We start from the raw sequence: 16,103 nt of genomic DNA, 5'->3' as shown, positions 1-16,103 counted from the left end.
GGACCCTCAGAAACCACAGGCGCTGAAGCCTGGGGAGTTAGTGACTTGGCGGGCACCATTTGCGCCCCCCCCCGACCTGCAAAGAAGCCTTTTTAAAGGCTTCGGAGCGGGGGACGGAGAGTGGCCTGGTACTGTGAATAGACCGCTTCTTCTGCTGAGTGAAGCCGCAAGCCATGACCAGAGAGCGCTGACTTCTTCCTTGGAACATTTGGACTCTAAAAGTAACAACCCGTGAGTAATACGGAAATCGGAATTAAAAATCATCTTTTTTGAATTTGGCACGATCGGGGGAGGTGCTAAAAGGAAGTCCGTCTCCCCCTCCTGTAGATAAATTAAATCAAGAACTGATAACTAAGGTTGAGAGAACATCCTTCTCTTTACGGGAGAAAAGTTATTAATTCTACGATTTGGCAATATAAGTAACTTTGCTGGAGGATAAGAACTGACTTTAAGAGCTGAAGTGCAACCCCCCGAGACCCGGGAATGATCCGCGAGAGAGCCTGTTGAGGAGATACAAAGAATTTGACAGAGAGGGACTGAGAGAGATTTGAGGGCCTCGGATGTGAGATCTCCAGGCTGATAGTTGATGGACTGATGGACATTTTTTAGTGATCAAAACCGGGAAGGGAGGGGGTGAGAGTTTTGGAACCCAAAGGGTGTATAATTATATGTTGTTTTCTGTTATTTTGTTTTGTAAATAATATGAAAATTGGGAAATTTGTGGAAGGGAAATGGGGTCGACCTTAGAAAAATATGTAAAGGATGTGTATTTTGGTTTAATTGAGGTTTATAAGTTAAATTTGGTTAACTAAGTAGAATTAAGTAAAATATCAATAAGGTAAAGGTTGGAGATAAGAACTTGCTGAGTAAACTATTGGAGTTGGGATGCAGGAGGGGGAGGTGTGGGGAAGTCAGGGAAAGTGGTTAAGAAATTAGGGATTTGAAATTACATGTGTTTGTCTTTGTGTTTGTATGCCTGTGTTGTGTATTGTCTGTGTTTGTGTAAATTTTGAAAACCCAATAAAAATTTTATTTAAAAAAAAGGACACTCGTACAAAAAGCAGGTGGCTAAACAGCATGCCAAAGGTAGTGCCCCATAAGTTGCTCCCCATGTCAATGTATAAACCAACAGCCGCCTCCACTGGAGGCAACAAATGCTGCAATGCACTGAAGCGGAGGAAAGTAGAGGAGGGTGGAATGTCGTCCCCCCATCTGTAAACTGAAATTCATGGTAAGAAAAAAATATGTTTTTACTAGACGGAGGGGGGCGCCATTCCTGATAGGGATCTGCCAGAACAGTATCCCAGCATTGGGGAGGGCTTCCTCTGCCTCCAGATCCCTGTGGAACTCCTCTCTGCAGCATCCGAAGAAGTTTGTACCTACGGGACCGCCTCTCCCAGTCTGCCCCACGGAGAGCCTCAAGGTCCATAAATAACAACACCCTAGTGGTCCCGGGCCCTAAGGAAGTTAGATTAGCTTCAACCAGAGCCAGGGCCTTTTCAACACTGGCTCCGGCCTGGTGGAACGCTCTGCCTCATGAGACCAGGGCCCTGCAGGATCTGATTTCTTTCCGCAGGGCCTGTAAGACAGAGTTGTTCCGCCTGGCCTTTGGCTTGGAGCCAATTTGATTCCCTCCCTCTCTTTCTTTTTTTCCTTTTCTTTCTCCTCCTGTGATGAGGCTCCATTTTAATATTTTAATGTTTCAGTATTTTAATGTATTTTAATCTTGTTTTTAAGTTGTATTCATTCAACTTGTTTTTATTGTTACTTGTTAGCCGCCCTAAGTCCGGCCTTGGCTGGGGAAGGCGGGGTATAAATAAAAATTATTATTATTATTATTGGAAAACCTTCCTTAGGGGGAAGCGGGGCAGACTGATGCAGAAAAATTCAATCTCGTATTTTATGTAACAAAAACGAGTCAAATAATAAATTTTTTTGCTTTATGCATGGCATAACTAATTAATATTATAATAGCAATCAAAAGAACAATTATAGTTAGAAGATAATGAGAATATGACGACTTGAGTAAAAAATGGGTTTTGTATCATTCTGCCCCACCTACAGAGAGCTTTGATACATTGGATGTGGCACTTTGATACAAAGTGTAAATTTTATGAGAATGTTAAGTATTTACAAAAATTTAATGAAAAAACTTTTTATTGTGAGAGATCATAATCAGCCTTACAATTGGTTACTTAAAATCTAAATAACTTATCAAAACTAACAGTGTTTCACATATATCATAGACTTTACGGCAGGTTTTCTTACAAAGCATCAAAACATATTAATCTTTCCTCAAACACATCCATTTAAGAAAGAACTTTGGAGAAACTTTAGAAAGTATAAGAACTCACATTAGGTAGTCAAAAATAGTAATTTAAACAAAAGGCTTGTAACAAATAAGATAATTACTGAACGTTTAGCTTCTATTGTACATTATATCCACTGAAGTCAATAGAAAAAGTATACAGTGGTACCTCAGGTTACATACGCTTCAGGTTACAGACGCTTCAGAGTACAGAATCCGCTAACCCAGAAATAGTACCTCAGATTAAGAACTTTGCTTCAGGATGAGAACAGAAATCATGCTCCGGCGGCGCAGCAGCAGCAGGAGGCCCCATTAGCTAAAGTGGTGCTTCAGGTTAAGAACAGTTTCAGGTTAAGAACGGACCTCCAGAACGAATTAAGTTCTTAACCCGATGTACCACTGTAAAGAGATGAAGGATAAAGAGATGAGCCCTTTGATAAATTTGGTTTTGGCAACTGCAAAACAACATACAAGATCCTGGTTTTCCCCTGAGATATGACACTTGAAAATCGGTTGTATTATATTTAGAAATGATTTTGGCCACGTAGTAAACAACAGTATTTTTCTTTTCAAATATAATGAGTAGGAAATCTCCAACAATTTTATTTTCAGGATTGGGAACATCAAAAATTGTACACTAGCAGGGCACTTCTATACGTATCAATGTGCCCCATGTCTTAGTGTATCAAAGTGCCCGAAACAGACATTTTCAAAAAATTAACACTTATTAATAAAACCACTGAATTTATTTAAAAATCACATGTAATCCTGATAACTAGGTGGAATAACTTACCTTTGGTCTTTTTAAATCTTAACAATTTAAAACAGCGTTGGAACACTTTTACATTTCTCATAATTTTTCATTTGGCTGCACTATAAACACACCTACTCTTGTCAAACGCCAACAGCTAACTGGTGGGCGGCGTAGTCACAACTGTTGTACTCACACATCTATAGACATGTTTCTCGAAATTGGAATATTGTTGGTGTATCAATGTGCCCCTTACATCAATGTGCCCCACCTCCCCCTACATGCCAGAGAGGCTGCTTCCCTGGGCAAGGAAGGAGCAGGAATCCCTAAAGGGGAGGATCTGTATGTGATCCCATCTCTAGAGCTCACATAAACACCAGAGGGAAGGTGGCCGGGGTGTAAAAGGCAAAAGCATTGGCCTCAGGGACGCTTCTCTCCGTTCCCCCCCATAGAGACCTGGGACCCCTTCTCCAGGAGGGACCTCCAAGGAGGAGGAAGCCAGGGCGGATCAGTCCCTGGACCTTGGAGGCAATGCCTGGACTCCTCTGGAAAGATGCAATATAATGTTCCTTTCCCCATTGGCCAGGAACCTAAGCTCCTTTTGGGGTTCCTTATTCCACAACCCAAGTTTCCTCCAAGGCCTTGGGGAAGGAAACTGAGGCAGGCCTGGCCATGGCAAGAGGAAGAGATCTGGCTGCCCCCCAGGGCCCTGCAGGGGATTCAGGGTGGGGGGCCTGCCTCTTCCTCTGGCCATGGCAGCCCCCAGGAAGCCTGGAAGAAAGGCAGGAGACCCGCAGCAGGGAGCAGCCATGTCTGGTTCTTCTCCGCAATGGCTTCCTCTTTTGAGAGCTCCCTCTCTTTCTTGTCTGGGCTGGACTGGGAGGACTCCAGTTCAACCAGTTGCCCTGTAGCCTTATGAGGCTTTGCCCTCGGGTGGGAAAAATATTGCGCCTGGGAAAGGGAAGTGGGAGTCAACAGACACTCAAGGAATAGTTTTGGAGAGGAGAAAAGGCTTTTTATTTCTACCATCCATGAACTGGTAGAAGGAGCAAGTGTGATAAGTCACAAAAAGCATGCATGAGTTCACAATCATCTGCACAAGCATATATATACCCCTTTCCAGTTCCCTCCCCCTTTCTCCTCCCTCAGGAGTCCTGCCCCATGTTGAGGTTCCTGAGCATGTACAGAAAGCTGTCTTGGGACTATTGGACTCTTCCCAGGAAAGGGGGAATGAGAAGCCGAGGGGGTTTTCAGCATGTTCAGATATGTTTCAATCTCTTGTTCTGGCATGGTTCCCGGACAGAAAGCAAGTTGCAATGTGGTTCTTTAGCAAGGCCAGAAGGCATGAGAAAGGCCTGAGGAACAATGGACTGTTCTCTACCTTTGTTACAGCAGAGCGGAATGTTTCTGATGCTTAGCTGCTGAGAAAATGATTTTGAAAAGCTTTGAGAAGCTTTGAGCCTGCTTTGGGGGGGGGTGACTTCGGGCCTAGGTGGGGTCACCTGTCCTCACCTTCCTTCACCCCAGAGTCCCCTGCACTGGGCTGCAGTGGCCCCATGAGACCTGCAGGGATCTGGAGTGGGAGCAACTTCTCCTGTTGAACTACTGCCTGAGGGAGAGGAACAGACATCTTAGCCCGTTTTGGGGGCAAGTGAGGGCCATCCAGAAAGGGCTCCTGGGACCCCGAGGGGCCAGAAGGGGATTCTCCAGCCTGGTCTGGGAAGAGCCCCCCTTTCCCCTAGGCCTGCAGGTGGAGCCCTTCTCCTAGCGCTGACTCTTGGGGTGACGAAGGAAGCTGGTCTGGGGGTCAAACTCCCCTGAGGGAACCCTCCACCTCTGAGGAGATAAAGCCCTTATTCTTCTTCTTGGGCCTCCAAGACAGAGAGGGCCTTTCCCTCCTGGCCCCCTTCGCAGAACCTGGCGGATCCCCCTAGGCCGCTTGCCTGGCATCTCCCAATGGGGAGGCCTCCTCCGTGGGGCCAACATGGCGAGGAGAGAGGCTGCCCTGCGGAGGCCAAGCCATCATGGCAGGAAGGCGGCTGAGGACCAAAGGTGCCGCCCTCCTTCATCCGGGAGGAGAGACCCCGAGATCGTGGGACCCCCGAGGCCCACAGGGGAGCCATGGCGTCTCAGGGAGTGGCTGGGGCCTGCGGGGAAAAACAAAAGGGCGGGAAATGGCGTCTCCTGGCCCTGCCGCCTCCGTGGGCTCCTCTTGGGCCTGCCTGGCCGAGGGGGGGGGGGGGAATCCAGCTGGCCCCAAACAATGGGGGGGGGGAGAGAGAAACATGGAGAGAAGGCAGGAGAAATGAAGGAGAAGCTGGGAGGGGGAGCAGCCAAGAGGGAAACTCAGGGGGAAAACTCCCTCAGGAAAGCGGGCGAAGGAGAGGACAAGGGAAAATCCTCACAAAACTGGCCCTCCAGCAAGCATTTCTCTCTCTCTCTCTCTCTCTCTCTCTCACACACACACACACACACACACACACACACACACGAAGACCCAGCCATTCCTGCCTCCCTTCCCTCTGGAAATGACTTTGCAAGTGGAAGGCCCTGCCTCCTCCAGGAGGAGAGTTGTTCCTGTCAGCAATGGCTTCCCCCTCCATCTGGCAAACATTTCCATCCTCCAATAAATTTGATACGGAACGGAAGGGGGGGGGCTCCTTTCCCCCTTCCTTCTAGGAACATCCGAGGCCCCGCTTATTCCTATGGCCCCGCTTTAGCCAATCACAGACCTCCTGTTACAATGTATCCATTCTGTTTCTGCTTTTGCCCTATAGTACAGAATGGGTTTGAAATCATTGAAATCTTTAGAAATTGATATAAAATCAACCGTAACTCCGATTTCTTCGCTCTCAGTGTCATTCAACTCAGTTCCCCGTGGACTCCATGATGCTATCCCTACTTCCATAATCCCTGAAGCGGCAGGTCACGTACGCAGGAACTTCTTAATTCACCAAACCTTCCCTCTAGGCAATATTAGGTGGCAGACGATGCATATCTCTGACCCATTGTCTTGCCACCACCGGTACTCAATAAATGTGTATCTATGTATATTTCCCGCTCCGCATATCCCCCCTCCCTCATCCGAAAATGCTAATTAATGTAATCCCACCTTTTCATAATGTATTCATGACGTGTAAAGTATATTCATGATGTAACTTGTGAAACCCAACCTTCCCATAATGTATTCGTGACGTTTCATGCACTGTATTCTGGGATATGGAGGAAAATTTCAAAAGTTCATGTCACCCCTTTCTCTGGGTTCAATCTCGCCTTGAACCTGTTGCGCAATAAACTTGGATCTTCTGCAGTTTGCTCCTGCGTCCGGCTGAGCTCATTTTCTTCCGCAGGGACCCACGGACTTAGTCCGATGAGCTGGGTGGCAGAGTAACACTGCACCCAGATTTTTCCGTAACAGTTGGCGCCGCAACGTGGGGCTTGCGGTTCTCCCAAGCTGCTGACTGGGGGCCCCGAAATCTTCAGCCGGCTCCGGGCCATTTTGCCTGGGAAGATCCTTTTGGACCCCCAGCCATCTTCTGGGCGGTAATCGAAAGCCCTAGGAGTTCAGCCGGGGAGCAAAAGAGGGATCCAGCCGGCTTATTCATCGATCCCGGGATCATCATAGAAGACGCGTGAGTATAAGGAAAAAGGAAAATCCAGTGCACTGGTGGGAAGGGGGTGGAATCTCCTGGCAACTGAATTCTCTGCCCTCCTCTCTATCGCTCCTTCTTGCCTTTCTCTTGGTCCGGTTAGTGAGAGAGACCGTGGACCGCTGCTCAACCCGAAAGGGGGGTTCTGAGCTCTATCTCTTTTCCTTAAAATCTCCAGCCAGCCGCACCAATTGGGAGCCCGAAAGTAAGACGGTGAGACCCGGCTTGGAAAGACAGCCGACTCTCCGCAACGGGCATCTCAGTTGAAAGCAAGGGGTTGGAGTTCTCTTTCCGAACTTCCCGAGCGTCCTTGCTAGGGGGCAGGAAGTGGTCTTGCTTTCTATCCCAATCCCAGCCGCACTGGTCGGTAACACGTGTATCGTGCGTGAGCCCGCTTCCAAAAGCAAGGGGGATTTTCAGTTCGAAATTCTATCCAGGGATCACCCGATCTGGCACCGCATGGCGCGGGCATCCAGTAGGGCCCCTTTTCCTGAGATGTGACGATAGGTAGGAGGTTGCCAGGAGGGATAGCCCATGAGGAATTGGGCAGGACCGGCAGAGTGGAAAGAGACCCCAGGTTATAGGAAATAAGGAAATAGGAAATAAGGAAATAGGAAAGGGAACGCAAGGAACCGGATAGCTAGAGCTCTCTAAAACCCACTAAGGAAGTTGCCAGGCAACTAGAAGCCCCTTCTCCTCTTTACTATACGTCCCTGTACTAAGCATACCAAACCCCTAGACATACCAATCCTAATCAACCCCTCTCTTTCCCCCTTCTCTATCCCAGACACCCCCCCCCAAAAAAAGCAAAAAGCAAAAAAGCAACAACAGCAACGCATGCATCTATAAAGGGGTACCCAGTCGACCAAGCGTTATGAGCCCTACCAGTTTGATTAACTGGTGGTGTGTTTGAAGAGGCAAGGAGGCTCATAAAACCATGTGGGACCTTCCTACTAATTTCACTTAATGAAGCCAGAGGTAGTGGCCCAACTCCTTGCAATAACCAACTAAAGGATGAGAATATATCTGTTTATATGTTACATGTTGTCTGTTATGTGTGTTGTCTGTTAATACATATATGAGAATATGTATGTTTACATGTTGTCTGTTATGTGTGTTGTCTGTTCCTTCTGTCTCTGGCAGACTGCTTTTCTTAAGTGTGCATAGTTTAAACTGCAAGCTTGCTTCAAAATTTAAATCTAAGGAAGCCATGCTGGATCTTAGCAGTCCTAAATAAGACAAGATGAGAATGAAGTGTGCAAATGTTTACCCCACCTCTTGCTTTGCCCCAACTTTTGAGATTGTGAGTCTACAGTCTTATTTTGGAAGGTGATGATAACCTAATGTTTCTGCTGCAAAAGCCTAGTTGAGCACAACTGCTCGCTCAAGCTAAAATGCAGTGTATGTATTTCATTAAGCGTATGCCTATAAAAGTATGGTGTTCATTCTAAGAAAAAATATTTGAGTCCAGTTTCAACTTTGATTTGGTTGGACAGAAGAGTTATTGTAAGGCTCCTGATATCAGTCTCTATAAGACTTCATGGCCTCTTTTGTTAGAAAATGCCCCCCCTCCCCCTTGTTTCACTCTGCCTCTTTCAGTTGGTTTCTCCCTTCTTACTTCTGTGCTAGGTAAATTTACTCCCGAGTAAGCTTCCTTTAAAGGAAACTGCAAAGAGGGGAGGGGGCAACACTTGTGTATTCCCTTTAAAAAAATCAAATCTAGGGCTGCTTTAACTGTGCTTTATAAGAGATCCTCTCAGGAGTATAGATGTTTCCTTTCCCAGCTGTAAATCTGTACTTAAATGTGTATGCCTCTTTGGTAGTACAAATCTTGCTGTGAAATCTTGCTGTGAACCCTATATTTTGGAGGGTTGGACTAGATGACCCCAGGGTCCCTTTCAACTCTCCCAATTTGTGGCTGTGTGGAAGACCATGTGTCTGCAAGCATTGGAGGGTAATTCTTAAATTCTGGTGTGATAATGGAGTTGAAATTCAGCCTAGCTTTGCTCTTTAGTTTTAAAAGGTGAGAGGTGAAGCCCAACTGGTAATACCAAGCATTTGAGTGATTACAGTGTTTATCATTTTGTCTACTATTTAAAAATCAGACTTAAAAGTCTACTCAAAGTTTAAGCACATACAAATGAATAATCAAATAGAATTAGCCTCGACCATTCCTGTAAATAAAGGGCAGGAAATAATAATAATATTAATAATAATAATAATATTTTTTTGTCTGCAAATGGTAAGGCTGAAATGGCTGAGAAGTTAAAAAAAAAAAAATCCTATGAATTCTAACTCTGGCCATTTTTACTCATAAATAAGAGAGCGGTTGATTGTTCCGCGAATGGCCAGAGGGATATTAGCCCTTTCCTGTACATAAAGGAAGCAGTCTCAGTTTGCTTGGGCTGAAATTGCTAGCTTTGGTGAATACTTAAATTGCTGAGTTTCTTTTTTTTTTTTTGTTTAAAATCAAACCCTGTTTTCAAAATCTACTCCTTACCCTTCCTTTCCCTTATTCAAATGGTAATTTAGCCAAAGGATGCAACATTTTCAATAGTATAAAAGGTTTGCTGAGACATGAACTCTGCACATGCACAGAGGCTAGATCAGCTAAAGAAGAGAAAGAGAGGAAGGGGGGAACTGTAAGGGGGGAGAGGAGGTTTCTTCCAAAAAAAAAAAAAAGGAAGAAAAGAAGACTTGGAACCATTGAGGAACCATTGAGGGAAATCACCCTTAATCTGTCTTTGCTCCAGGGGCTACAAGACAAAAGGCTAAAAAAAAAAAAAACAAAAACAAAAACAAACAAAAACAAAAAAACCACAATAGAAAAAAAAAACCAAAAAAAAAACCTAGCCCATCGAAAGTCAAGAGCTTTCCAGGTTCCAAATCTTAACATGCCAAATTCAAACCACAATAGAAAAAAAAAACCAAAAATAAACTAGCCCATCGAAAGTCAAGAGCTTTCCAGGTTCCAAATCTTAACATGCCAAATTCTTTTCACAGGTAAATATCAAAGCATTCCCCCCCTCAATGGGAATTTTAGGAACAGCATTTCCTGACAAGCTTCTCACATGAAATAATTTTCCCTTTTAACAGGATATGTGAACCCCGATAACAAAGTGTTTGTCCCTTTTTCCTCCCACAGCAACTTTCTTTCTGTTCTGTGAAACAAGTCTGAATCCCTGCTATATTAGTAACTCCAATCTCTTTGTGGCCTTGACACTTTTTTTTTAACTTACAAATAATCTGTTTTCATTTATTTAATCCGTTTCTCCATGATGTCTATGAAGTTAATCGAAGCACAACCAAACATTGTTTGTGGAATGGTACTTGTTTACCTTCGGCCTGAGCATCTCTTATTAATTCTGTCATTTTGGCTAGTGCAAGGTACTTACACAACTTTAAATTGCCATTCATTTTTTCTTGGTATTAACTCATTTCCCAGTATTAACATTACAGCTGATGATGTCACATCAAGAAACATTTTTATTTTCATTTGGGATGTTAGAATGCCAAAACAGATTACTTATTAATTGTGTGTCTTAGCATTTATTTATTTTTGGTTCCTCATAGCTCATTTTGTGTGTTTGTGTTTTACTTTGGGGACATGTTCATCACATGTTGAAAGCCAGTCTCATGAAGTTCTTTTATTGGATAGCACATGGTGAATTTTAAGTTTTCCCCATTGTTTTCCCTTTTTTTCAGTCCAGTAGTAATATGTGTGATTTTGATAATATCTTTGTACTATTTAATAATAGTTATTTTCTGAATCTGATGTCTTTGTGTCAAGTCCATTTTCATCTAACTGGTAATCTAATTTTTTTTGCTTCCTTTTTATTTTTTAACCTTTGTATTTTTACAGTTCTCTTTCTATACATGTGGAGTAATTTTTTATTTTATAATACGAAAAGAACAACAACAACAAAAACTAAGTGAAGAAAAGCAAACAAACTTAGCAGATAATAACAGTAGTTATAGGAAATGTGATAATAATATTGGAATGAATGAAACGCTTAATTCGCTAAGATTTTATTATTTGCAACTTCCAACAGAAACCGAAGGACATCACATCCTTTTCGCCTTTTGCCCCCTCCCTTTTCTAACTGTCTTTAAGCCCCAAAACCCTGCCCCTTACAGGATATCACTTCTACAGATGTGCAATGATGAAAAGCAGCAACAACCCCTCATGGCTAAGGGGAGGAGTTGAATTGCAAGGACATTTTCTCACTTTTGAACCTTAAGACTGTGCTCCAGGATTCAAAAGATACATGCATAAAAGATCACAATTGTGTCAAGATATGTAACTGATATTTAATTAGTTTGTTTTGTATTATGTGTTATTATGTAAGAATGTTGAAATGTGTCTGACAGTGTGATTTCCACAAAGGGGGGCAATTTTTGTGTGTAATTGTTTTTATGTTTAATGTCTTATTGCTTACACACCAATGGAGAATTCTCATGCATTTTATACTTTCTAATAGCTCACACTATTGTGTAGTCCAATGTTTAGATCAACTTGTAACCACATTTAATTGTTCCACCGCCAACTTTCCCTATCCATTTTAAAATGTGTTAAACCTCGTTTTGCCAAGGGCAAGCTTCTGGATCCATAAAACACCAGGTACATGAAGGTGCGTATGCTTTGGTTTAGCAGGAATGATCCCTTATAGAGTTAAATTGACTTATTTGGACAACTGCCCTTGTTAAGAATGGTTTTCTTTTAACAGATTGGTTTGAAGAGTTGAGAACCATGGGGCAAGATAAATTCAAATTGGACTCAGTTTGAATTGGGCAAGTGTATCCAGGCTGCAATTAGCCTTTTGGTCCTTTAAGTGCAAGTGAGCAACCCCCATGCGTGCAAAACCACAGCCTATAATAGAATCCCATAGCTAAAGGCCAAGGCGAAGACCTCTCCCTCACGAGATGCCCAAACCTGTGCCAGCTATGGTGAATGCCAGGCAACATGGTTAAATGAAAGCCCTGAGGGGATTCAACAGACAGGATGTGTTGCTGTAGCACTATGTCAGTGTGAGACCACAGAAGAGCTACCTTGACACCTGAGAACACACAAATGGCGGGGGGGAAGCCAACTGCATTTTTCAGTCAATTAGACCTTCCTGCTAGGTGTAAAGCATAAAACACTATTGAGAATGCCACAACTAATTTAGCAACAAAATACAAGAGGTGTTCTTTATATAATACCCTATATGCAGCTACCTGCACTGCTATACTTGCAAATGACAGTAAGAGGCATGGCTTGCAAGTCCCTTTCAGGTTTGCATAAAGCCACACATCCCATTCACCGAGATTTAGGGTGCGGAGAAAAGATTTGCAAGTTCTTACAGAACTTTAATGCGAATCTATCTCCGAATGGGGGACTGATACGGAACGGAAGGGGGGGGGCTCCTTTCCCCCTTCCTTCTAGGAACATCCGAGGCCCCGCTTATTCCTATGGCCCCGCTTTAGCCAATCACAGACCTCCTGTTACAATGTATCCATTCTGTTTCTGCTTTTGCCCTATAGTACAGAATGGGTTTGAAATCATTGAAATCTTTAGAAATTGATATAAAATCAACCGTAACTCCGATTTCTTCGCTCTCAGTGTCATTCAACTCAGTTCCCCGTGGACTCCATGATGCTATCCCTACTTCCATAATCCCTGAAGCGGCAGGTCACGTACGCAGGAACTTCTTAATTCACCAAACCTTCCCTCTAGGCAATATTAGGTGGCAGACGATGCATATCTCTGACCCATTGTCTTGCCACCACCGGTACTCAATAAATGTGTATCTATGTATATTTCCCGCTCCGCATATCCCCCCTCCCTCATCCGAAAATGCTAATTAATGTAATCCCACCTTTTCATAATGTATTCATGACGTGTAAAGTATATTCATGATGTAACTTGTGAAACCCAACCTTCCCATAATGTATTCGTGACGTTTCATGCACTGTATTCTGGGATATGGAGGAAAATTTCAAAAGTTCATGTCACCCCTTTCTCTGGGTTCAATCTCGCCTTGAACCTGTTGCGCAATAAACTTGGATCTTCTGCAGTTTGCTCCTGCGTCCGGCTGAGCTCATTTTCTTCCGCAGGGACCCACGGACTTAGTCCGATGAGCTGGGTGGCAGAGTAACACTGCACCCAGATTTTTCCGTAACAAAATTCTTTCATTCTCATGGCATCTCGGCATATTCTTCCACCATCTTCATAAGCCTTTCCCCCCCTTTCGTTAGGGCAAGGGCCCCTTTCCATTTTTGCACGCGGACCCTCGTGGAGAAAGGCTGGCTCCTGCCCCTCTCTCTGGCCAGGAGCCCATGGGCTTTCAGGTGCCCCCACAGGACCTGCGTCTCTGGAGAAGAGAAGCCCAAAGCGTTGCAGGCAGCCCTTCCTTCTCCCTCGCCAAGATGGCTCTCTGCCCTTCTCCCCCTTTTCCTTCCCCCAAACCCCTTGCCCTCCCCTGGAGCAGTTACCCTGCAACCTCCCAAATCTGCCCCCCCCGTCTCTGGTCACACCAGGGGCAAGAGGTCTTGCTGAGGACCTTCAATGGCTCTCCATGGGTCTCTGCTGCCCGCTTAACAGCCCTAGTTTGGCCAGGCTACCTGTTATGTACTGAAGTTCTCACCCTGGGCCAGCAGGGGGATACTGTAGATAGTTTTCACTCAGGTCCACATCAGTTATTTTAGGTGGGAAACCCTGGGTTGTTGTTGCTACAATGTTGACAGCCGGCTGCCTATAAAAGCAGGCCGGCTGAGCTGTTTGCTGTTCAGTTCTGTTCCAGCTTACAAATAAAGAGCTGCTTTGGAGGAATCGCTGTGTCGTCTGCCATGTCTACCCACTATTCAACACTACCCATGAATCCCTTTGCATTTTATATTTCTCCCTCTCCAAACCACAAATAATCCCAATCCTAGCATTACTTAATTTCACGTTTCTCCCAAATCTTATATCCCTCTTCTTGCCGCCGCCGCTGCCGCCCTAGGATACATAAACAAATGAAACAATTCCTTCAGAAGCTCTGGTCCGGTTGCACCGAACATGCTTTTTTAAAATAAAGGATGGCCAAGATGGCCTGGGAGGCATTACTGGAACCTGGTGGGATGAGACTCAGGACAGAAAGGAGTTTTGGTGACTTTAAAGTCGGGCCGTGCAGGTGGAAGTTCAAGAGGGGAAGCTTCAGCCTGGTCCAGAGTCCTGTTCTCACAAGCAGGGCCCGGGTGCAAGAGGACTTCCCCCTGGGGGTTTCCAGCAACTGGGGTCCAGAACCTCCAACCGTGGACTCCCAACTCCTCCTCCGTGGATTTGTCTGATCCTCTTCCAAAGCCATCCCTGCCTCCTGCTCCAGCGAACTCCGCAAGTTAGCTGCGTGAAGAAGCAGAACGATGCCAGCAGGAACTATACCAGTGGGACTCCTGCCTGTCACGCAGCTCTCAGCCCGCGGGGCATGCTGGCCATCCCTATTAATGTGGGACAGAGCTTTTCAAACGTTTCTTGTTGGCGACACACTTTTTGGACGTGCATCATTTTGCAACACAGTAATTCAGTTTTACAACAACAACAACAACTTGGAAAGGTTAGCTCCAGCAAGAGAGTGTATGATTTATGAAATTAGGTAATACCAATGAAAGGATTAAATGTTTAAATGTTTAAAATGATATTATATCTGCTTCCAAAGTAAATGGATAATAAGTAATTTAAACTCAAAATGCAATGATTGGAAAGTACAAAAGAAACACATGAAACAAGGTAATAATTTGCTTACAATTTTATTATTAAGAATGCACTGTGTGGGAGATGTGGGGAAGTCCGATAGAAGACTGAAATAAGCCTTGAGGCGATTCATCTTTTTTCTTTTCTTTTCTTGTTGTCTTTGTTTCTTTGTATACTTGACTGTTCATCTTTATCTGGAAAAATGCAATAATTTTTTTTATAAAAAACAACAACAACAACAACAACAACAACAACAATAATAATTTGTACCCAGCCACTCTGGGCGGCTTCCAACGAGGATTATAAATGAGCATTCACAGGACACACCTACGCACTGCAGCCAACACACAGTTTGGAAAGCTCTGGTCTAGGGAAAGGTGCACTTTGATACTGGGATCGAAGGTGTTAAATCAGCAAGGGAAGGGAGGGAGAGGCTGAAGGAAGCCCCTCCCTGCTTGGGTGACGCAACCCCTTCCTGGAGACAGGAAACTGGGTTTCCAGACCCCCATTGTGCTCCTTCCTGCTCTGAGGGAGAAGGAAGGAGTCCTGGGGGAGAGGGAGAGGCCAAATCCTGCTGTGGGGCAAAGGGAAAACGCGGGTGCAGAACACAACAGAATCTCTCTCCCCAGGACTGGATTCCCAGGGGAATATATTTTTGAAGCTGCAGCCAAAGGCTGGGCAATGGAGACTGGATTTCTTCTGTGTCCTCGCAACCAGAATCCTTGGCCTCAGTTCCCTTTGTAGATTTGCAAAGGGGTCCCCCAAGGCTCATCTAGTCCAACCCCGTCTTGGCAGGCCATTTCTCCATTGTTAAGAGAAAGGGGCCAGGCTGGTGTTCCCCAGAAGTTGTGGACTGCTGTATTTATTTATTAGATGTGTGTACTGCAACTCCCATCAGGCCTGGCCAGCCGGTGGGCATACTGTTCCACAACCGCTAGAGGGCACCAGGTTGGCAAACGCTGGATTGGCACATGACTGGGGTCTGCATGGACCCCAATGCACCCGCTTTGCGACTTTGATCGGTAGAATTGGCAGTGCTGCTGGTGCCACGTAATTCCATTTCTGCATCTGTAAGGAAATGGAGCTTTGGAACTCCTTGCCTATTGACACCCAGGGAGGCTCCTTCACTGGTACAGCTTTTGGCACCTGCTGAAAACATTATTGCTTGGCCGAGATGCGTAGGATGTTGGCATATTCTTCCCATGTTTAAAATAGCTCTCAACAGTGTCCATCGTTATATTTCTGAATTCCACATCTTCAGTTCATGGGATGTGTCCACACCATTTTGTGGAGTCACACACACAGGCGGCAGTCTCAGCTGTTCCAGCAATTTGCACACCTCTCCAGCTTCCCTGCCCGAGCCGGTTCCACGTTTTCCACCCGCCCTCTCCTGTCAAGTCAGAGGACCAATCCCTCTCTCAATACTGGGGCTCCACACTCAGAATCCAGTTCTGCGTTTGGCATAATTCACGCCAGCCAGATCCTCCTTGCGCTCCACCCCAGGCTTTTGCTGAAGCTGGCCTCGTTTGCATCGACTTCCCCTCTGGGCTCTGCACCTGCCACCCTCAGTCCGTGGAGGCCGGTTCCAGGTTTTCCTTCTGCTTCCTGACTCCGATTCCAGATCTCCCTTAGCCATTCCTGGGCAAACTCCAGCTCCGTGGTTTGGGGCTGCTCAGGGCTTCC

This window comes from Podarcis liolepis, assembly GCF_965112155.1.
Source record: "Podarcis liolepis genome assembly, chromosome: 2".
In the NCBI taxonomy this organism is placed as follows: domain Eukaryota; kingdom Metazoa; phylum Chordata; class Lepidosauria; order Squamata; family Lacertidae; genus Podarcis; species Podarcis liolepis.
This window is presented reverse-complemented; position numbering follows the sequence as displayed.